Here is a 14,458-nt window from a genome sequence, read left to right as displayed (position 1 = left end):
GATTCATTTTCTTTTAATTTAAAAAACAAAAAAATTAAGTTTTTTTAAGGGTGTTCTTCTTGAAGAATATCCTTTGAGTCCTGTTGCAGAGAAGCAGAAGACAAAAATGGGTAGCAAACACCTGATGTGTCTGTGCGACTGATTGTTCACATCTTTGTCTTCCATGCACACAGAATTTGCATTCCAGAAGATGTTTGGACTGGGCAGCAGACCACAAATGAACATGTGAGAGGTAGGTGTGTATGTGTGATTTTGTGTGTGTGGTGTGTGTGTGTGTGTATGTGTGTGTGTGTGTGTGTGTAAGAGGCAGGTGGGGGGGGGGGCACACCACTCAATTGTCCAGATTTTTGCAGAATGTCCAGACTTTTGCTTCATATTTTTGCTCTGTTTCTCATAAAATTATGTTTTTCTGGCATAACACTGGCAAATCATTGAGGACTGAAGTCAGGAAATAATGGCAGACATTCAAGATTTATACTTCATATCCTTCAGAAAATTCATACTAATATAAACTCATCGTTCTATCAACTTTCAAAGTTTGTAAGAGTAATATTTACAAGGTGTCCCTATTTTTGGGCTTCAGACCATTATTTGTGGCTTTTTCCAGATTTCTTGCTGTAAGATGGCGAGAGGTATAGGGGGTGTAAGAGGGCTGTATGTCTGTGTCTTACCTCTCAACTATACAGATTTTCACAGAATGTCCAGGCTTTTGCCTTATATTTTTTGTCTGTTCCACATAAAAATTGTCTTTTTTTTGACAAATCACTAGGATGATCTAAGGATTAAAGTTACTAAATAATGACATGCATTTGAGTTTCAGACTTCATATCCTTCAGAAAATGCATTCTAACACAAATACTGTTACTATGGCAACTTTCTTACATTTATAAGAGCAATATTTAAATGTGCCCTAGTTTTGGGCTCCCCCCATTATGACAGGCTTTATCCATATTTATTGCACTAGGAGGTTGAGAGGGATGGTGCGTGTGTGTGTGTATGTGTGTGTGTGTGTGTGTGTGTGTGTGTGTGTCTAAGAGGTAGGTAACATACCCCTCAGCTGTCCAGGTTTTTGCAGAATGTCCACATTTTTCCCACATATTTTTGTCTGTTCCTCATAAAAAGGATTGAAGTTGCTAAATAATGACAGACATTTGAGTTTCAGACTTCATATCCTTTAGAAAAATGCATACTAACACAAATCCTCTTATTCTAGCAATTTTCTACCTTCATGAGAACAATATTTATAATCTGTCTCTATTTATTTTAGATTTTGTCCTGATTTCCTGCATTGAGTGGTTGAGGAGTATGTGAGAGAGAGAGAGAGAGAGAGAGAGAGACATGGCCTTGTTAGAGTTAACAATTGGCTTAGGCTCAAACTCTGTATCATAGCTACAGGAAGAAAGAGCCTGAATCTTCCTTACCCCAACTACCAAGCTGCATTTTGCAAGGAGCTGAGTTTCAGGTGCATTTTTCAAGGAATTTAGTTTCAATTACATTTTCAAGGAATTGTGAGCTTGAAGGGAAGAGTTTAATGTTGCTCATTCTAAGTATGTTTACAATGTGCAACTGCTTTTGTTTAGCAAATGGTATCACTATTGTGGGATAGAACTTTAAAGTAATGTTAGTAGTATAATGGGTAGCATGCTTGTGCTTTGATGCAGAAGGCTGTGAGTTCTACTCCTACACCATGTAGATGGATTGTTGATACTGTGTTGAATTTTAAGGGGGTAGAGTACTGCAGTCCTGAGTATTTCCTCCTTTGGATAAGATGCTTAGTAGCTATGTAGCTGTGTTCAGTTTGCCATCCATTCCCTATTGCAATATTACCAGTTTACCATGTAACATAGACAATGTAATCTTCAAGAGCAGCAAGCACTGAATTTGTACATAAAATACTGCAATGTAAAGTTTTTTTGCTAGCAGCAGCTGTTTAATTAGTTACAGATCACTTTAATGTGGAATTATTCAGGTGACTTTTACTTCTGCAGAGATTGTGCTTATTGACTGATATTGGTGGATTGTAATGACAAACGTTTGAGTAGCCTTTTATTTTTTAAATGTTTTGAATTGGGCAGTTTTGTCATTATTGGTTCATATGTTCTGGAAAAATGTATATAAATAACTATAAATTTAAAGCATGCTCTAACAGGTGGTGCTGTATTATACAAGGAATATAATTTAACTATATATATATATATATATATATATATATATATATATATATATATATATATGTTATATATATATATATATATATATATATATATATATATGTTATATATATATATATATATATATATATATATATATATATATATATATATATATATTATAATTTAATACAGTCAGGAAGTTGAATCAAAGAACCTTTGTGTGGTCCTAAAAATATGTGCAAGGGGTCTATGATTTGAAAATAGCCTAAAGGTAAACTTAATCTGGCACTTGCCATATGCATTTTATTGGAATGTGGGTTTCAATGCTGTTTCAGTGAACGTGAGATTCAAAGGAGAGAAGTTTTAATGCTAAGTTTGTTTTAACTGTGAGACTGTATTGCTTTGTTTAGCAAATGTCTATCAGTGTTTGTGCTATAAAATTTGAAATAAAAGTTTTAAATTAAATCCAAATATCTGTAATCATTATAGAAGTAAAGCAGAAAACAGAATTTTGAACAGTGTTTAGGGAAAATGGGGAGAATGAGAAATAGCCAAGTAATGGGACACTGGAATGGTTACATGGGGGGGGGGGTACCAAAATTACATGCATTTTTGCTTTCACTTACATATCCAGAATTTTAGACATGAAAATTTGGCAACCCTACATATAACATGACAAGCAGCCTCAACTCAATGCCAAAACACAGGCTCACCGCTATGTCAAGATAAGGAAATGCTCAATGTGTGTGTGTGTGTGTTTGTGTGTGTGTGTGTGTGTGTGTGTGTGTGTGTGTGTGTGTGTGTGTGTGTGTGTGTGTGTGTGTGTGTGTGTGTGAGTGTATGAGAGTGTGTGTGTGTGTGTGTGTGTGTGTGTGTGTGTGAGTGTATGAGAGTGTGTGTGTGTGTGTGTGTGTGTGTGTGTGTGTGTGTGTGTGTGTGTGTGTGTGTGTGATACAAATAAAGGATTGTACACAAAAAAGTGAGATTTAGAAGCAAGTGCACACACATGGCACAATAACAGCTAGGTAACTCAGGAGTACTTAACTAAGAGGAAGCCTGTCAAGAGCTGGACAATGCATGTTTATACTGTTTTACATTGCATTAAATTAATTAATGGGCATGTGGAACATCAGTGGCATTGTAATTCACATTCACAAACAGTCATTAAATGTTCAGGAGGAAAAGTCAAGAGGAAAGACGTGTTTTTGGAAAATATGTGCAAGTAATAAAAGTTTTGATAACCACGGGGACATGTATCAAACTCCCAATTTATGAATACTGAAAAAAACACATAAATGTGTGGGCAAATTCAATACACTGTGGAACACGTGTACATAATTTTCCTAAAAGTACTGAAAGTGGATAAAATAAAAGTTGTGGTTGTAACATGTTGTGATGGGTAGGAAGTAAAGCACAAAGCATATCAAAATAATTTATAGGCTGCAAACCAGAAATATATGCCACATAGACACAAATATGGTATGGACCAGCAAGAACAAAAAAATGATTATAATGTATAAATCAGTTTTAAATGTGGAAATCCTAATAGGTGAGATGTATGTTCTCGGGAGATGTGGGACATGTCATGAAACCCCTGTACTGTGATGGAAGACTTGCCAGAAAACACTCATATAGATGAAGTTTATTAGCAAACTGTATGTCTGCAAATGAATATGGATATGATTAAATGTGAGAAAAAACAGGTACAAAAGTGTGGCATCTAAGAAATAATCACAACGCATATGTGCATTAACTCAGTATTGTGTAGCAACAGATGCATCTTATGCTTCTTCAATGTACGCCAGATGGCACTGGAAAGCCTGTCTACCTATGCAGCAATCAAATTATGTATGTATTACCCCATGCAGCCACACAAAAATAGCTAATGCACCATTTAGAAAGTGCACATCTAAAGAGTTTGTGACAATTTGTTTTGGAAAATTATTACTGAAATGAGCATTGTGCAGCACACAACAGTAGTAATTGGATCACAACACTCAATATACCTCATAGACAGTTGCAACATCTCATTAGGTAGCAGTGAACTGTGGAAACTGCTAGAGCTGACATATTTTTTAACACAGGTCGATTACGCTGTTGGTGTCCTCAAGGCATCATCTTTAACCTCCATTGTGTGATTCTCAGCACAGCCATGCAGGCCAAGACAAATTATCAGCATTTTTACCACAGAATGAGAAATAGCTACTACTCCTTAGCATTCATTACTAGTGCTGCTTTGTGCTGTTACTCAATGGAAAATGCAAAAAATACATGCTAAACTAAGCATGCTCACAAGGAAGTACAGAAATTAGGCATTCAAGCATGTTAGCAATGTTCTCTTTATTATTTTTCTGTTTCACACTTTCATACAAGGTAGAAATGCTGGATGCAAGGAAATGCTGGATGCAAACACTTTTCATGACACTCACACTCTGTAGACCTTCAAATTAACTATTGATGCCACAGAAAACCTCATAACATAGTTATGACAAGAAACCTAGTTGAATGGTTAACTTGAACAGTGTGTTTGACTGCATATAGGCTGCCTTAAAAGGGAGTGTATCACCTGAGGGATCAAAACCCTGAACCTGTGAGGGTGTTGCCACTCAGTAGCAGTACACACATCAACATATGTTGAATATGCCACTCTTGTCTGTTGCCAGTGATTTAAACCTGTTAATACAAGTTTCACACTATGAGATTCAAACATCTGCCTGTCTAGATCAACATTTTCTAGAACTGTACACTAACTGATGTTTTCACATAATAAGTCATTCCACAATTGTCAGGAAGCACATAGTTGAGGGGATAACTTCAGCAGTGCATTGTAGTATATATGGCTTCCCTCCAAAGAGAGTACAACAATTATGGGAGTGGGGTCATAACCTTCTAAATGTGTAAATGTTAGCTGTACATATAACATTTGTGGATTAAGCCGATCATGTCTGTTATGCCATACCTTGTACACTCTGTCAGATCCGATCCTATGCCTGCATAACTCTATAGTACTGAGGCTTTGCAATAACTGCTGAGGCCACAGAAAAAGTCCTGTAACAGTGGTTAGAAGGGAAACACTAGAAATTATATTTTGAGAGGATGTTTTAATGCATATGAGATCATTTGAATGGAAAAAAATGCTTGGAGGATAAAAACTCTTCACGTGTGGTAGTAGAATACTACACAACATACTGTTTGGTAACACATTTTTGTCTCTTACTATTTATTGACACATTGCCAGATTCAAACACCTGCTTAAGCACACATTCTCCTCAACTGTGCATTATCCTCTGATACCACATAAGAAATCATATCACAGTTGTCAGAAAGCACACAGTTGAAGGGATAACTTGAGCAGTGTGTTGGAATGCATATGGTTTTCCTAAAAGGGAGTACAACACTCTAGGTTTTTTCTCTCAATGTAAATGTTCCCCTGAGTTGATTTGTTCACATCAGATTTGTTGGATAAGTTGGTCCTGCCTGTCATTATTGCCTTACATCTTCGCAGCAGTTGGACATTACTAGATCTGTACACCTGCCTATCAAATTCTACATTTTCTAGAACTATAGATTAACTACTAATGACACACAAGAACTCATAATGCAGTTGTCAGAAAGCATGCACTTGAAGAAATTACATGAGCAGTATGTAGGAATGCATGTGGCTTCTGTAAAAAGGGTTTTATGGCTAAACATCTAGTAGTCATGTAAATGTACCTACTAGGTTGAATAATCTATATCACATATTTTGAGTAAGCCATTCCTGCCTGTCCCTACACTCACAGTAATGTTATATTGCAGGATCTGAACACTTGCATATCTAAGTCAAAATTCCATAAAACTGTGCATTAATTGTTGATGCCAAACAATGACTCAAAATACAGTTGTCAGAAAGCACACACTTGAGCAGATAATATGAGAAGTGCATGTGTGCTTTTAAATGCATATGGCTTCCATAAAATGGAATACAAGAGTTGGGGGATCCCTCTTCCTGAGTAAATGTTTCCACCAAGGTAAATAGTACAAATCAGATCTGTTGGATAACCCAGTCTTGCCTGTTACTATTTTCTTATGGAGTCATACTTGGTACGCAGTGCTGGGTTTAAACACCTGAAACCCCAAAAACGTCTGTAAACCACAAATAAAGCAGAAGTGCAAACATGAAAAACTTTCTCCTCGACCAGGACCATAAAACACTAAAAGTATCCTTAAATGACAAACTTGAAGACCACATTTTACTGCAGCTGTGGTCTTCGAATTTGTCATTTAAGGATATTTTTGGTGTTTTATGGTCCTGGTCGAGGAAAAAGTTTTTTTTGTGTTTGCCCTTCTGCTTTATTCTGGGTTTAAACACCTGTCTATTTAAGTCCACATACTCTAGAGATGTACATAAACCTCTGATACTACAATATAAGTCTTATCACAGTTTTCAGAAAGCACACATATGAAGGGTCGGCCTGAGCAGTGGGTTGCAATGCATGTGTTTTCCCTAAAAAGGAGTATGTGCATGTGAATGTGTGTATGTATATGTGTGTGTGTGTGTCTGTGTAGGAGGGCTCTTCCTGTGTAAATGTTACCCCTAAGTGTAATTGTACAAATCAGATCTGTTGCAATATCCAGTACTGCCTATTACTATTTTCTGACACACTCATCCTAGGTACACATTGCTGGATTCAAACACTTCCTTATACAAGCCTACACACCCTAGAGCTCTACATTAATCAGTAATTCCAGAGAAGAAGTCATATTACAAGTGGCAGAGAGCACATAGTTGTAGGGAGTACTACACATTTTCTGGGAAAAAGGCAATGCAGTTTGCCCAACAGACATCAATGTGTTGATCACAACTCACAATATACTGTTCCAATATGTCAAATACCCCATCAGGAGTACATTTATAAGTTATGGGCATGAAATTTCAGTTAATGTCACTTAAGTATGGTACAGTGATAGCAGACTGGTTAATTTAAGGTGTCATTGCAAACTGTTCTGTCAATAGCTGTCGGGTAATATGTGTTACTTCACATTAACTGTTGTGGTAGAGCATCTATATATAAAAAACAGTCAGGGGTTTGAACAGGTAGGTGTTGGGAGATAGTGTCAGATGTCACACAGTTGAGTGCACCCTTGCAGGCCTGACTGTTAATCGCCAGATCATTACATGTAAGGTTTGTGTTTATCTGTGGATCAACAATAAGTCTCTGTGATGTGTATGCAAGGTAACTACAAGGTATGCATGCCAAAGTTATACTCTGCACTCATTATCACCAGTATGCCAATGTGCTTGTAAGGGTACCGCTTTAATGGAAACATTTCAATGGAAAATGTGTGAGACTTCCACGCTCAGCTACATACAGCATTCCATCAATTGCATTACAATGGGCTCCTCATATCAGGGATACAATAATCCAATAAAGGATTGAATTCCCAGGGACAATTTACATTATTTCAGTCAGTCAGAATCTTTTACTGAAATTCACTGCTGACCAACACATTTATGTGACTGATGGCAAAACATTAACACATGCATAATTATTTGAATTTTAAAAACTAGCACTAGTCATGCAAATGCTGAGGACAGAAATAAAGGTTTCTGTTATAAGCTATTTCTGGCCATGTGTGTGGTATTTGATCTATGTTTGTAGAAAATTAAAAAAAAACTGAAATTTTAATTTTAGGACAGCACTAAAATTGGGGAGCAAGCCAAGGTTATGACACTGGTGGAGTTATTACAGAATAATTAGGATGGAGGTGATACATACCATATCTATCCACTTCTTCACAAGGTAAAATTGTACATGTAAAATAAGTTTTCAAAATTTGTACACAATACTGGATTAAAATACCTTATAGACCTTAACTGCTCACACCACAGAAGAAGTCATATCCCAGTTAAAAGACATAATACAGATATGCTGTTTGGCAACAGCTTAATAGTGCTTTTGGACCAACTGGAATGAATAAAGCCTGTAATACACACTCATATGCAAAGTGCAGAGTTAGGTATAGGACATTTATGGGGGATATGGATAACATGTATTATGCCACATAAAAGTGAAGTATATGTCATGTGAATTCAAGCCAGTGCCAATTGTACTGTCATTCAGGAAGTAATTCATTAACACAAGGAGACATTCAGGCATTTACAACAGAATTGTCTTTATTCTTTAATGTCAAAAATGCTAAGTAAGGTGAGCAGGCACCAGTCTCAACTGCATGACTCATGACTATATCTTTATCCCAGAGCCGAATCATGGTCAAATGGGGCCCTAAGCAAGGTAATGTATTGCTTCCTTGACATAGCCCTCCTCCATGCAGCAATTCCATTGTCCATCTACTTGGCTACTTCTCCCCAATTGCCATCAACACTGTTCAAAACTCTCAGTGTGCATACTGTTTTCTGCTATACTTCTACAATGATTATTTGGATTTAATTTCAAATGTTCTAGCACAAACACTGATAGACATTTGCTAACATAGCAATACAGTCTCAGAATTAAAAGAGACTTAGGATTAAAACTTCTCTGCCCTTCAAACTCCCCTTAATTGAAGCACCATTAATAGCCACATTTAAAGAACATGCATCTGGCTAGTGGTGGATAAAGTTTACCTTTGGGCTGTTTTCAAATCACAGGCCCCTTGCACAAATTTTTAGGACCATGATTCATCTTCATAATTGTAGTAACTTATATTCATGTATAATACAACACCACTTGTTAAAGTGTGTTATAAATTTGTAGTTTTGAACATTTTTCAGTACGCAATGAAACAAAACCTATAGCAATAATGCAATAATGAAAACATTTCCCAATTCAGAACATTTCAACCTTAAAAGGCCACTCAAACTTCTGCCATTACAATCCACCAATATCAGTCAATATGCACAATCTCAGCAGAAGTAAAAGTCATTTGAATAATTCCACATTAAAGATGTGTAACTAATGAAGAGGTTGCAGCTAGCAAACAACTTTATATTACAGTGTTTCATCCACAAATTCAGTGCCTGCTGCCCTTGAAGAATAAATTGCCTATCTTACATTAAAAAATGGTCAGCTGGTAATATTGCAATAGGGAATGGATGTCAAACTGACAGCAGGCTCACAGTTACTAGACATCTCATCCAAAGGAGGACATATTCAGGAATGCAGCACAGTATCAGCAATCCATCTACATGCCGTGGAAGTAGAACCCACAGTCTCCTGCATCAGGAAGGAAGTGTAACTAGCTGCTGTGCTACTAGCAAAACTGTCGAACTCTTTAGTGCATACCATTTGCTAAACAAAACAGTTGCATCTTGTAAACAGACTTAGCATGAGCAGTAGTAAGCTTTTCCCTTGAAGCTCATAATTCCTTGAAAATACACTTGAACATTTTTTTCTTGTAAACACACGTGGCATTCATTTCCTTTACAAATGCACTTGAAACTCAATACCTTAAAAATGAACTTGACACTCAACTCCTTGAAAATGTACCTGAAACTCAACTCCTTGAAACTCATAATTTTATTTAACAGCTTGGTGGTTGGGGTAGAGGACTGAGGCATTCTGTGGAAACAGCAGCACAAGAACAGAATCCCTTCTTGTATTTAATTTCCATCCCTGTGGAAAGGAAAAACAGGAGGTCTGTGCGGTGATGCTTGTACTGACACAACAGGTGTATGTGACCAGATGCAGGAGGCATTCTTAAAAAAAGAATGCCCTTAAAAACAAAAACACAGATTTATTTTTTTTTAATTAAAAAGTAAAGGTGACAGTCCCTTGGGAAGTGGGGCCTAGGCAACTGCCTTGGTCACCTAGGGCTGGATCTAGCTCTGCTTTGCACATGCAAAATTGAACTGTGAGCCATCATACTCTACAGGGAATCACTGTAGAATGCCACGTGCAGAACAAAGGATGAAGCCAAAATAAATAAATAAATCAAATTGATAATGTTTGTTATAGTGAATTCTCAGCATTGTGCCTTTCTACAAGTAAAATATTGTCATCACTGATTTCTAATTTCATATAGATGACACACAAGATTTGAACTCTGCTCCTATGGCATTATAATGAAACACTGAGATCAGGAACATGTTGTGCTCCATAAACATTTAAATGAAATAGGAGAAAGTCAATTATATTTCATGAGGGAAGAAACAACCTGCCTGCACAGTGGTTGAGGATTACTTCATTGAAGCACCTTTGCACAAGGAATGTCCTGAAAGTTGCTAAAGTATAAATATGTTTTTATAGTGTATATGTGCTGCTGAGGGTGTTAGCCACAGTGTTAGCAATTTTCAGTGTATGTGTGAGATGTGTGCACAAGCACTCACATATTTTCAAAAATTGTAGACAAATATGTACATCAAGGTTTAGTCTTAAGTAAGTAAATGTAACTTCAAAATTATTTGTAATGCTTTTTTGTCTGACACACCTAGTTAAAGAGCACTTCTCATAGACTGAGATGCTTATCATTTTCTGAGCAGTACTGCTAATGAGGTTTACTTGCAAGGCATTGATTAGCCAAAACTCTTGTAATTCATGGCATTGTACTACTTAGGCATGCACACATCATTGTGTAGGTATCAACACCTTGATTACTTCCTCAGCACTTCGAGCAGATTGAGTGATTCAGAAATGGTAATTAGTTCAGAGCTAATTAACATGTTCCACAAGCTCAGAGGGGTTTATCTGTACCATACAGACTGGGCATGGTAGGGCGGCCACGGTGGTGCAGTGGTTAGCGTTGTTGCCTCACAGCAAGAGGTTCTCTGGTTTGATTCTCGGCTGGGGTGCCTGCTGTGTGGAGTCTGTATGTTCTCCCTGTGGTCACATGAGTTTCCCCCGGGTGCTCTGGTTTCCTCCTACATCCCAAAGACTTGCTGTAGGTGGATTGGACACTCTAAAAATCGTCCCTAGGTATGAGTGTGTGTGCCTTCTGTGGAAGGTTGGGTGCCGGGCTGGCAACTTGACACACTAAAATTCTACTGCCAATCATGAGCAGACAGGTGATCCACTGTGATGACCCCTGACCAGGAAAAGCCAAAAGAAGATAGATTGGGCATGGTGCTGTGGAATATCCATCATGATAGGGAAGACTGTCTTTTTTTCCAAGTGCTGTCAGTCAAAATATTGGCAATAGTTTTGATTAGGAATACAGACGCTATTATTTAACATTTTTCAAGGTATGTGTTTTTCAATACAAATACTTGATTCTTTTATTATGTTGATAAATAATTGCAATGGTGGTTCTGTACCTGCAGTGTTTTGATCATTCTTTTCAAGTCATATGACAAGTAATTCATGGGGTTCAGACGACACACGTGTCCATGTGTACAACGTTTTTTAGTATTGTTGAAACATATGTTGAAGTTAGACTATCACTGACTTGAAAGAGTTATATGTGTTTTTTCCACTGTTCCTCTGGTTCTGATGTTTTTTCTGCTTAGTAGCGGCACATTCTTGCATCTGCCATTGTTACCTTGTGTAGTTTATACATTTTTTGGTAGGTATACTTCTGGATATTACAGTGCCTGCATTGCTGTTTACACTGTTTTGTTTCTATTGGGGTGAGGGTTGGCATAATGTTTAAGGTGTTTACCTTACTGAGATAAGGTACATGGCTTTATTTCCAAAGGGGATAATTGGCAAGGCTTAAAATAGCCCACAAGGGCTGTTAGCCTATTACTAAACTATGAACCTGTGATGCTGCTCACTTACTTTATACTAATATACGTTACTCTATAAGTATCACTGCATGTACAATCCCCATGTGTGTTAAGTATATATCAGATATTGGTATGCTTGTTCTGTGTAAGGATCATCATTTTTACTTAGTGCTTACTTCTATTTATGTATTTCACTATTTCTTCTTGACAGATTGATCACAACACATTTTTACTGTTCCTGAGGCTTCCTAGCCTGTGGTTGCCAATGTGTGATGCTCACAATAGCTAGCCATTGTATGAGTAAGCAAAGTCTGTTTTGTTTGTAATGGATCAATGTTGTTTGTATCTGCTGAGTGCTTATCTTAATTAAGAGTTGAGTGTATGTGCCATTTGCTGCCCCCTTGCCACTATGGCATATTGTGCCTGCCTCTATATGTCATTATTGTCCTTTGCTGCTAGTTCCCCAAACCCTAACATTCTTTAAGTTTTCTAGTGGCTCTAGTCCAGTATGTGTTGGAATTCAAAGCTAAAATGAGAGTGACATGTTCACGTTTGTTTTATATAATTCTGAGTCACTCCACCATGACTATTTGCTTCATTAACATACAGCACAGCTATTTATATGATTATTAATATATTTTGTTGATAGCTCATTTTTTTCAGCCAGCTGTAAAGAGTAATGCTATTTGATAAATCGCAAACTATTTGGCCACTGGTGATCATCTCGCACACAATTTTAGCATGATGAGCAAATGTTTTTCCCATTGGAACAAGTCAAGATTAACATAACTGTTATACAATGACTGCCATTAACATTCAAAAAGGAGTATGCTGATTGGTCAGCCCAACCAGAGTGCCCATTGTAAATCGAGAATATACTAACGATAAAAGTCTGGCTGCTAAAATATCATTGAGCAGCCAGACTTTTTTTTCCATATTATTAAAGTAGGCAAATACACACATAATGAATGATAAAGCACTTATATTAATTAAACAAATAAACACTTAAAATTTGGCAATACAATTTATCTTAATAACTAAACAGCATTTGAAGGAAAATGACAGTTGCTAAGCAACACATCTGATTATTTCATTGCTCACTTAACATGGTGTTAATGTTAAAATAAACTAAACAATGGCAATTTTGTATTTTTATTTACGTTTATGTTATATCTGCACAATGCACTTCTAAATCCTTTAGTGGATATAAACTCATTGCATGCTTCCTTATGTAAATGCATGCATAAGAAGAAGAAGAAGAAAAAATATGAATAAAGAGTCAAGGAAATGCAAAATCAAGTACAAATTTACCCCCCCCCCCCAGTATGCATGTGCAGTACACAGCAGAACTGGGGAAACAACGTGGAAGAACACCATGGCACCGTTATGCAAAAACATTTAAGAAAAGTAAGTAATTTGTTTCTTAAATAATGTCATTGTATAATAGCAATAACTGACTCCTTGGTGTGGTGCATTGAAGATGTACCAACAGTTGGCTTTGTTTAATCACTCGGGCTTCACCCTCATGACTAAACCACACCAAATATGGGTATGTCTTCAGTAAACAAAACCCATGTTGTTGGTTATTGCTCTATTGCCTAATGAATGCCTATCACTGCACTAATTTTTGTAAATACAAATTTTCTTCAAAAATAAACACACTCCCCGGGATTCATGAGGCTCGGTGCAAGGACAGCATTAGCCTTGCGCCGACCTTGCAGCGTAGAGATGGCGCAGCAGCACCACATGCATATTAATGAAGGCATGCTGCCACAACGTCCACGTGCATAGGAAATGTGCGCAAGTGCACGAAGGCGTGAACATGTCGGCTGCAGACGTGCAACCTAAAATGCTGACTAGAACAGCCTACCTCTAATAATAATCACTCCTGTCAGTGTCTGTGGATACTGAAATGTATGCAAAGCATACAAGACAGTTTTGCGAACACCAAAATAAAAAGTAAACACAAAGGCACATAGCTGAATATTGAGTCCCCATCCCTCGAACAAATGACATTTAAAACCCCATGCCTGTATTCCATTGTAGTGTTGATTGTTATACCAAGTGAAAGTGAAAAGCAGTGTGTTAGCGCCCACTGCCCTTTGCTAAGCCTAGCCCAGTGGTTAGGGTTACCACCTGTCCCACTTTGTGAGGGACAGTCCCTCTCTGGGCAGTTGTGTCCTTACAAAAACTATTAAAAATGTTAAATGTCCTGCGATTGTAGGACATAATTATATCCCATATTTTATGTAATAGTTCCATAAAATAGTTAATTCTGTATCGAAAATACCTAAATGTTACAAGAAACAGAATAATCAACTAAACCGCTAAAAGAATAAGCTGTCACTTAGGCATAAAAGTAAAATAATCTCCTTTGTACTGACTATGGGCATGTGTCAGCCTGTAAAATCTGATGTGTGTCCCGAAGATGTCCCATTTTGGCCATTTGAAAAGGTGGCAACCCTACCAATGGTCAGAGCATTCACTCAATATCTGCCCATTCGTGGTTCATATCTTCCCTGTCTGGACGGCCCAAAGATGAATGGGTATTACCCGGGTCTACCTACCATGTCATGAAAGATAGGTATTTGCGTGTACCTATGTGCGTGAAGTACAGCATATGGAAGATCAAATATGCCAGGGTTGTCCTCACAACCATATT

This window comes from Protopterus annectens, chromosome 3.part1 (assembly GCF_019279795.1).
Source record: "Protopterus annectens isolate FY-2018-M chromosome 3.part1, PAN1.0, whole genome shotgun sequence".
Classification (NCBI taxonomy): domain Eukaryota; kingdom Metazoa; phylum Chordata; order Ceratodontiformes; family Protopteridae; genus Protopterus; species Protopterus annectens.
The sequence above is the reverse complement of the archived record's forward strand: the minus strand, read 5'-3'. Positions refer to the sequence as shown.